Here is an 11073-nt window from a genome sequence, read left to right on the forward strand (position 1 = left end):
AGCAGAGAGAGAGGGAGACACAGAATCTTAAACAGGCTCCAGGCTCTGAGCTGTCAGCACAGAGCCCGAAGCGGGGCTCGAACTCACGGACCGTGAGATCATGACCTGAGCCGAAGTCAGACGCTTAACCGACCAAGCCACCCAGGCGCCCCTGTGGTCTTTTTTTTAAAATGAACTTTTATTTATTTTTATTTTTTTATTTTTGATTTTATTTTATTTATTTAAAAAAAATTTTTTTAATGTTTATTTATTTTTTGAAAGAGACAGAGACAGAATGTGAGTAGGTTAGGGGCAGAGAGAGAGGGAGACACAGAACCCTAAGCAGGCTCCAGGCTCCCAGCCATCAGCACAGAGCCCGACACGGGGCTCAAACCCACGAGCTGTGAGATCATGACTTGAGCCAAAGTCAAACACTCAACCAATTGAGCCACCCAGGCGTCCCTTTATTTTTGATTTCAGAGAGAGAGAAAGCACAAGTGGGGAGGGGCAGAGGGAGAGAGAGAGAAACCTAAGCAGACTCTATGCTTAGTGCAGAGCTCGATGTGGGCCTCAATCCCATGACCATTGGATCATGACCAGAAACAAAATCAACAGTTGGAAGCTCAACCAACTAAGTCACCTATTTTTCTTTTTTTAATTGAAGTATAATTAACACACAGCGTTAAATCAGTCTCAGGTGTACAATATAGTGATTCAACAATTGTATACCTTACTCAGTGCTTATCATGATAAGTGTACTCTTAATCCCCAGCCCCTATTTCACCCATCCCCTCACCCACTTCCCCCTGACAACCACCAGTTTGCTCTCTGTATTTAAGTTTGTTTGTCTGTCTTTTTCTTTGTTTGTTCATTCATTTTGTTTCTTAAATTCCACATTTGAGTGAAATAATGTGGTGCCTGTCTTTTTCTTACTTTCACTTAGCATATTATCTAGCTCCATCCATGTTATTGTAAATGTCAAGATTTCATTCTTTTTTTATGGCTGAGTAATATTTCAGTGTGTGTGCGTGTACACATTACATAGCACTATGATCTTTTTAATTTTTATAATACAGTTTAAATTTCATTAAAGGTGTCAATTCTAAGCTCATTGGTACTTGAAAGACATTCAGCCAAATTGTATTTGAAATATGTTTTTGTGAGAGCTAGAGATTAATTTCACCCATTTGAAATTTGATTCTTAACTTTTTAGGTATGAAGTTATTATTCTATAATAAGTCATCATGAAAGACAATAAGAACTCAGTATCTTATAAATTCTAAAAAATTCTTTTCAGTTTTTGATGTATCTCAAAATAGAAGCTCTTTATAGTGTTGAACTTTATCTTCTGTCTATAGTAGATGTCCCAGGGTGCATGTAAGGGGAAAAATTCTGTTAAGTCTCTGTTACCAGTCAGAAGACCCACTGAGTTGCATTCTTAAGAAAATGGCACAACTTTTGGTTCTGCCCTAGGAAGATGGGCCACTTCAGATCCTACCTAGTGGAAGGAAGTGGAGATTTTGTAAGTCTCACATTCAGAAATAAAAGAGAAGGAGGGGATGTCAAAGGAGGCTTTCACTTACTCTTTTGCAAGAGAGTCAGGAATTACCGCACAAGGACCTTGACAATAAGAACTTTGCAGGCTGCTGCTGCTTGATACTTTGGTCACTCCTTTTCATGGCCATTAAAATCCAAGTTCTTGGGGCGCCTGGGTGGCGCAGTCGGTTAAGCGTCCGACTTCAGCCAGGTCACGATCTCGCGGTCCGTGAGTTCGAGCCCCGCGTCAGGCTCTGGGCTGATGGCTCGGAGCCTGGAGCCTGCTTCCGATTCTGTGTCTCCCTCTCTCTCTGCCCCTCCCCCGTTCATGCTCTGTCTCTCTCTGTCCCAAAAATAAATAAAAAAAAAATGTTGAAAAAAAAAAATTAAAAAAAAAAAAATCCAAGTTCTTTTACCATTGAATTTTCTTGTTTTACATTCTTTCAGTACTCTGAATTGATGAACCATTATATTTGGAAATAGACTGAATTTTAATTCTGGATTTTAGTTAAGCTCACAAGGAAGTAGTTATTTATGATGCTGTAATTTCCCTTACTAAACTAGTAAATCTTAAGTACTTTGATTCCAAATCAGAACCTTAAGGTGGAAATTGTGTTAGGAATGGTATTTTCCAGCTGGTTGGCATTTTATTTATATATTGTGTCCATGTCCTCACAGAAGCAGGCACTAGGATAGGATTGAACATGCAAAAGATTTATTGGGTAGGAAATACCTGCTAAGGGGGGAAGTAGGAGCAGGCGGGGAGCAACTTCAGGAGAAGATGCAGAGCTAATACTTGTGCAGAAGAAAGTAAAGTGGAGGGCTGGGAAGGAGGAATTCCGTTTATAGCAGATGTCGAAGAGAGTTTTGACCACACCGTGGTGGAGTCCTCAAGCCATAGTCTCCTGTTAGATAAGTCCCATGTTCCATGGTAATGCTCCTGTTACAGCACCACTGCCTGCTGGAACCCCCTGGAAGAAGTGAGCTTTAAGCAGAACACAGGGGTGAGGTTTTTCATGGGAGTTGTAGTGAGGAGAAGATGGAGGGGTTATGAAGTTTGATCCAGAAGAACAGAGGTTGGGCCTACCACAGTAGAGCTGAGGTCAAGGTGTCACGGTGATGTAGGAGGACAGAACATGACACTTTAAAATACACCACTTCAGCCTGAGGATTATTTTGAGCTAAAAGTAAATGTGAATCAAGAGATGCACACAAAAGCCATCCCAGGGCTTCTCTTCTCTGACTAAAAGCAGAAACATCTGAAAAATGAGGAGTGCTGCGAATCCCCTCTCTCCAGGGAAGTCTTATGGCTATGAAAAAGACTAAAGGTCAGCACCCAGATGGATCTACACAAAAAATATCCTACTCCGCTAGTTTCCCGCTATATATTACCTTCTCACAGTTTGCCACACTTGAAAGCCTAGAACACTTTTTCTTTGTCTTGTCACTTCTCTACAAATGTATTGTTCTTTGGTTAAGATGCTATATAAGCCCAAGTTCTAACCACCCCTTTGAGTTACTCATCATTGGGGTTTCTCCTGCATGATGTGCCCTGTGCATGTTGATAAATTGTTTGTTTTTTTTCTTGTTAATCTATCGTTTGCCAATCTAACTTTACAAGCGTCCAGCCAGAGAACCTGAGAGGTAGAAGGAAAAAGAACTTTTTTCTCCCTACAGTCACCACAAATATATATGACATATTTTGGAAAGAGAACAATATGTACTTTTAATAAATTTGTCTTCTAATTTTAATTGACTAATTTCAACTGATTTTGTTTTTTTTTTTTAATTTTTTTAACATTTTTTAAATTTATTTTTGAGACAGAGACAGAGCATGAACGGGGGAGGGCCAGAGAGAGAGGGAGACACAGAATCTGAAACAGGCTCCCGGCTCTGAGCTGTCAGCACAGAGCCCGATGCGGGGCTCAAATTCACGGACCGCGAGATCGTGACCTGAGCCAAAGTCGGACGCTTAACCGACTGAGCCACCCAGGCGCCCCAAATTTCAACTGATTTTGTTCACACATGTATTTGTACCCACACACTACACAATCTTCAGGGTGGAAAAATAAAACATAAACTTATCGTTGAACCCTTATTTGTACTCACAAAGATCCCTAAGGTACTCAGAGTTAGAAAAAATTTAGATGAAAGAAGACTTGGACTTTGATGATGATGATGATGACGACAATTAACATTTATTTGTTATCACATGTATTGTGCCATGTAGTGGTCTGGGAGTTTTGCATGTACTGACTTATTTGGCCCTCATGTTAGCCCTTGTGAAGTGGGTAATGTTTGTCCCCATTTTGCAGAAGGAGAAACAGACACAGAAGGTAGAGTGGCTTGCAGAGCATTGTACCACCAGTGTGTGATATTGCCAATTAATTAGACCAAATTGCATAAGAGTAAAGACGAAACCTCTAGCTCAGGGCTGGTAGCTTATTTTGAGTGAAGAAGTAAATGAAGGCCACCCAGATGAGAACACCCAGAGGCTATTTATTCAGAGCCTACTCTCTACCAAGGGAGAGTTAGGGAGTTAGGTACCATCACTTGCACTTGGCATGGTGGGAAAGTGGCAGAGTGGGGAGTGGAAAACTTCACGGTGATAAGCTCTGATTAGAGACTGTCGGAGGGAAAAGCTAGAGGAGAACTAACTAGAAGCAGGGCATCTTCTATGATTGGTTTGGGGAGAATGTTTGCCTTTCTCTGGTTGGTCCTGAGTTTGAGGCAAAAAATAAATAAATAAATAAATAAAAAATAGGGAAGCTGACAGTATTGACCAAGTCCTGATCATTCTGGGCAGATTACTGTAGAAGTTGTGGTTTAGCTTCTCAGACTGGTTGCTACAGACTTGTGGGTCAGAGTTACATTGTCATATTTGATCAGTTCATATATTCAGTCTCTCAGGAAGTCACCCAATTTGTGTTATTCCGCTAATAATAGTCTGGTTCTGTTTAATGGTAATGTTGATAAAATGCTATTTACATTATCATGCTATATATGCATGCTGTGAGGTTTCCTACAATAAAAAGTTAAATAAATACTACAAAGTATATGCATATACACACACACACTTGTAATATTATACATATATAGTATATACATGCATGTGTGTGTGTGTGTGTGTGTGTGTATGTGTGTATAATTGTGGAAAAAGGCTAATTCTAAGAAAAATGAAAAGTTTGGTACCTCTACTAGTTCCTATATAATTTTTACCTGAGAAGGTTCATTTTAAAATGTGTAATTATGATGGACTTAGAGTTCTTCTCCAAAAACCATTCTCCAGTACTCTCATTTTAGTTAGGCATGTGATCATGCTGAGTGAAGACACCATTTCCCATCCTCCTATGCAGCCAGGTGGCCATGTAAGTGAAGGATGAGCACAGTTTCTCATGCTCCACTTAGCTGAGAGAGAAATAAACTTCTATCTTCTGTAAGCCACTGTTATGTTGAGCCCCTGTTACACTCCACGAATCTACACTCAATAATACAAAGTTTAATTTTTCTTTTGTGCACAGTTCTGGCCTTGATACTGTGATTTTTTGTAACTAATTGAAATCAAGGGAAATAAAGTTATTTATAGATAAACACTCAAAGGTGGTTTTTTACATGGAGCAGGTACCCTTTAGTAGAAAACAAAAGATACTTTTCAAGTGTCTGAAAATTAATTTCTTTTTAAAATTTCTATATAAATGTGTATGTGTCACCTATCCAGAAAAAAGGTAAATGTTTGGTTAAAATACATTAATAATTATAAGTTTCATGATAAACTTAAAGAAAAGAAAAGAAAAGAAAAAGGACAAATAAAACACCAGGAATGAAAAAAGAATATCACTACAAAGCCACTTGGCATTGAAATGATTAAAGCTTATTATGAACATTTTGTCAGTAAATTTGAAAATTTTATTTGAAATGTACAAAATCCTAGAAAAACATGAAATCTAAAACCAACAAAAGGAGAAATAGAAATAGGAATGTTGAATAATTTTAAGTCTACATGAGGTATCTCTGCTCCTATCAAAGTCTACTTGGGCTCTGAATTCCAACTGTAGCCGTTTCAAAGAGTTTGCTCCTAAAGTTATTCTTTCTTTTCCCAATATCATAGCTATTTTTCCTGGATCCTTGCTATCAGCATGTAAACATGGGCTCATGTCTAATACCCTTTCTTTTCTTTTTTTTACTTTTTTTAAAAGTTTTTTTAGTGTTTATTTTTGAGAGAGAGAGAGAGAGACAGGGTGCTAGCAGGGAAGGGGCAGAGAAAGAGGGGGACACAGACTCTGAAGCAGGCTCCAGGCTCTGAGCCGGTCAGCACAGAGCCCAAGGCAGGGGCATGACCTGAGCCAAAGTCAGATGCTTAACCAACTGAGCCACCCAGGCGCTCCATGTCTAATACTCTGAAAAAAGGAAAACCCCACATCTTTGATATCATACACTCCCACTCCTCAATATTTCTGAGGCTTTTCATAGAAAAACTCCTTGAAAGGAGCCATGATACTGATGTCTCCACTTTGGCCCCATCTGGACCGCCATAAGCATGCTGTTGTCTTCACCGCTATACTAAAAGTGCTCTTGACAACCAACCATCTTCATGGAGCCAAATCAACTGGATGCTTCTATGTTCTTATCTTACTTTAAACTCTCTGTAAGATTTCACATTTTCAACCACTCCCTTTTTCCTGAAATACTCTTTGTCCATGAGACCACACACTCCCGGTTTCCTTTCTACTTTACTACCCGTTCTTTCTCAGTCTCCTTTACTGATTACTTGTCCTCTGCTTGATTTCTACATGTTGAATTTAGTTCTGTGACGAATTCTCTTTTCTAACTATGCATTCTCCTTAGGCACCCTCATCCATTTTTTAGATTTATACATCTATATTTTGAGAACTCCCAAATCTCTATCTTGATCCTTGCTTTCCCCCTGAAACTCTATCACATTCAGCAGCCTATTTATCTTTTCTATAAGAATATTTAGAACATATCTCAAATTTAAAATGGCAAAACAGAACTTTGTCCTCAAACCTCAAGTCTATCCCGTCCCATAAATGGGCGCACAATCTAGCCAGTTAATCACACCTGACTTCTAATCTCTCAGGACTTCCTGTTGAATATATCCTAAATATATCCTGAATCCATTCACTTCTTTCCATGTACTAGTCCAAGGCAACATCATCTCTTGCCTCGATTACTGAAACTCCTAACTAGCCTTTTTACTTTGGCTCTTGCCCTGTAAAACTGTTCCCCACATAGTACCCAGAGCAATCATTTTAAAACTTAGATCATGTCATTTACATACTTAAACCCCATCCAATGACTTCTTTAAATTTAGAATGACATCCTGTAGAATATAGTTCTTCCTGCCTACTTTTGAACATCATCGTATGCCGCTCTCTAGCTTATTCACTACACTTCACTACAAATCTCAAATTGATTGCATCAATTATCTATTTCTGCTTAACAAATTACCACAAGATCAGTAGCTGTCACATTTATTATCCCACAGTTCCCATGGGTCAATCTCATTTATTTGGTTGCCAGTGGGAATGGGGGGTAGTTAGAGTAGGGGGGAGGGTACGGAAACATGTGAAAGTGGTCCAAGGAAACAAACTTCTGGTTATAAGATGAATAAGTTCTGGGGATGTAATGTATAGCATGGTGACTACAGTTAACAATACTGCATTCTATACTTGCAAGTTGCTAAGAGAGTAGATCTTAAAAGTTCTCAAGACACACACACACACACACACACACACACACACACACGGTAGCCATGTGAGGTGATAAAAGTTTTAACTAACCTTGATGCAGTAATCATTTCACAATATATACCTATATCAAATCATCATATTGTACAGCTTAAACTTACACAATGCCATATGTCAATTATAATTCAATAAAGGTTGAAAAAATATCGCTTAAGAGATTCCTACATCCCAGTGCATGCAGAAGCAGTTCATTCATTTTTGTTTCTGTATAGTATTCCATTGCATTAATATACCACTGTTTTCTTAAACCATTCTACTGTTTATGAACATTTGGGTATACCCAGTTTTTTGGCTATTTTGAATAATGCTGCTGTGCATATTTTATCCATGTATTTTGAACAATACACGTATGCATTTCTATTCTGTAAGTATCTAAGGAGTAGAATTGCTGGGCTTCAAGGAATGCATTGCTGAGCATTAGCAAATACTATCAGATAGTTTTCCAAAGTGGCTGGGCCAATTTGTAAGAGCATTCATTATGTGACAATTCCAGTAACTCTACTCCTTGCCAATACTTGATATTGTCAGTCTTTCTAATTTTAATCATTCTGATAGGTGTATAGTAAATCATAATGTGATTTTAATTTGTTTTACTTGAAAATAATAAAGTAGGGAAAAGTTGAATGTGTTGCCATATCTCTTAAGTGCCAATTCAAGTCTTTTGTCTACTTTTCTACGGAGCTGTTTGCCTTTTCTAATTGATTTGTAGGAGTTTATTATATAGTTTAGATGTGAGTCCTTATCATTTACATATATTTCTTTTCCCTCTAGTGGCTTGGCTTTTCATTCGGTAATAGTATGTTTTAATAAACAAGAGTTCCTAATTTTAATGTATTGCAAGTTAACAATTTTATCTTTCAGTCTTTTGTTTTACAGCTAGCACTTTTTGAGTTCTATTTAAATTATAAAAGCTCTGTGATCTGGCACAATCATTTTTCATCTGAGCAAATTAAGATTAATTGTCCAAAGTTCTATGGGCAATTAGTGATCCTCTCAACACTTCAACCATTTGGACTCCAAGTCTAGTGCTCTTCTCAATTTTTAAATTATTATTTCCCTCTTCAAATTTATTAATATAGATTTTTAAATCCTAAACTTTATTGGTAAATCACTAAAACTGTCCTTTACTGTTACCACTATGAGTTGTGTTTATTTTTTTTATATTATTTAGTATAGTCTAAGTGATTCACGTTATACTAAGTATTATGTAAGACTTTATGGGGTTTGGGGATCACAACAAAAATCTCATTGGGCAACTATAGTACAATGTCACAACCAGGATCTTGACATTGATATAGGCAAGATATAGAAGATTTGCATCACCACAGAATCATCTTGTGTCTTTTCATATCCACACCCACTCTGTCCTACCCCCAACCCTTACTGATGTCCTGGCAACCATGAGTCTCTTCTCCATTTCTATGCATTGTTATTTTAAGAATGTTGTGTAAATGGAATCATACAGTAAGTAACCTTTTGGGATTGGTTTATTTCACTCAGCATAATTCTCCGAAGATTCATCCAGGTTGTCCTTACTGATGTCCTGGCAACCATGAGTCTCTTCTCCATTTCTATGCATTGTTATTTTAAGAATGTTGTGTAAATGGAATCATACAGTAAGTAACCTTTTGGGATTGGTTTATTTCACTCAGCATAATTCTCCGAAGATTCATCCAGGTTGTTATATGCACCAATAATGTGTTTTTTTGTTTGTTTTCTTTGGGTAAATATCCAGTAATGGAACGGTAGTTCTATTTTTAAGTTTTTAAGGAACATCTGTACTTTTTTCCACAGTGGCTGCACCAATTTGCATTCCTACCAACAGTGCATGAGGGTTCTTTTTCCTCTGCATCCTGGCCAACACTTGTTATTTCTTGTGTTTTTGATCTTAGCTATTCTTACAGGAGTGAGGTAATATCTCATTGTGGCTTTAATTTGCATTTCCCTGCTAATTAATTAGGTTGAGCATTTTTTCATTGGTCCATTGGCTATCTGTATGGAAAAATGTCTATTCAGGTCCTACACCCATTTTTAATCAGATTGTTAAGTTTTTTTTGATGTCGAGTTGTAGAAGTTCTCTATATATTTTGGGTATTAACCCCTTATCAGATATGTCATTTGCAAATGTACTCTCATTCAGTAGGTTGACTTTTTGTTTTATTGATGGTTTCCTTTGTTGTGCAAGAGCTTTTTATTTTGTTATAATCCCAGCAGTTCAATTTTGCTTTTGTTTCCTTTGTCTGAAGAAATATATCTAGAACAATGTTTCTACAGCTGATATCAAAGAAATTACTGATCCTATGTTCTCTTCTAGGATTTTTATGGTTTCAGGACTTGCATTTAGATCCTTAATCCATTTTGAGTTTATTGTTGGGTATGGTGGAAGAAAGTGGTCGTTTTCCTAACACCATTTATTGAAGACACTGTCTTTTCCCCATCGCATATTCTTGCCTCCTTTGTCATAGATTAATTGATCATATAAGTGTAGGTTTATTTCTGGGCTCCCTTTCTGTTCTATTAATCTATGTGTCTATCTTTGTGCCAGTACCATAATGTTTTGAGTACAGCTTTGTAGTAATTTGCTTTTTATTGTTACAAACTCTCCTAATTATTTTTGACACGAAAGGAACAATGACATTAATCAATAGGTGTCATACTTTAAGGAATCACACAACAGTGGTTTAATGATAACAGTTGTAACTTCTGTTTCATGTATGTCTGGAAACCAGTGTTGAAAAGTCATTTAGATTAAACTGAGATCACTTTAGTAGAGGAGGTGTATGACAACAATCAAATCCCCTTGGTAACAATCAGTTTACGACTTTCCATGTATACTTACAGAACTGTAAATTTTAGAAAATATAGCTTTTATTTGACATAATTGTCTCATCATTTAAAAGCCCTCGTATACATAATAATTACCAAACACACAGGCTCCCCTGAAAGTCTGAGCACTTGCAGAAGCCATGATGATGTGAAGCACTATACTGAAGAGATATCCTAAATGCTGTGTGCTCTAGTTCCTTGGAATTGCTTGTTCTTTTTTGAATGAGAATCGTATCCTAGGATTCTCTGACCACCTCAGATGCATATTTGAGTGCATTTCCTCTCTCCCTCCGTGCCATCTAAATCCCACCCTCTGGGTCAGGTTTGGATGGGACAGCCTTCTTAGGACAGGCACAGCCTGCAGTTCATCCCAGGAAGGGCTGAATAACCCTAGGGCCCCAGGAAAACCAGGGACACCTGGGGCTGTATTAAAGTAGAGGAAGAGAGAAGGGCAAGAGCATTTGGAGACATAAAAGAAAATGAGGCCAGAGAGGAAACATATTTGTATTCTATTACGACATTAAACACACACACACACACACACACAAATTTGTAGCCTTACAACAACATATATTTATTGTCTCACAATTTCCATGGGCCAGGATTGTTGACGCAAAATGAACAAACCTTTTTAAAAATTTTAAAGAGAAAGGAAAAGAGTTTTATTCCAGCCCACACTAGGACAGCTGCCAGGGATACACAATCTTCACAAAGAAGAGAGTGCTCCAGGAAAGGGACATTTGATGCAGGGTTATATATATTTTCTAGATAAAGAGTTACAAATTATCATAATGAAGGACATCCTAGAAAGTTACAGACTTTATCTTATGTGTTTAGTATATGCAAGGCTGTATGACTTTAATCTGATGGGAACAAGAGAGTTTTCTTTGTTTTTACCATCTTTATGTTCAGAAAGCCCCTTTTTGGTTATTTTCTTTTTTTTTTTTTTTTTAATTTTTTTTCA

This window comes from Prionailurus viverrinus, chromosome B1 (assembly GCF_022837055.1).
Source record: "Prionailurus viverrinus isolate Anna chromosome B1, UM_Priviv_1.0, whole genome shotgun sequence".
NCBI classification, from domain to species: domain Eukaryota; kingdom Metazoa; phylum Chordata; class Mammalia; order Carnivora; family Felidae; genus Prionailurus; species Prionailurus viverrinus.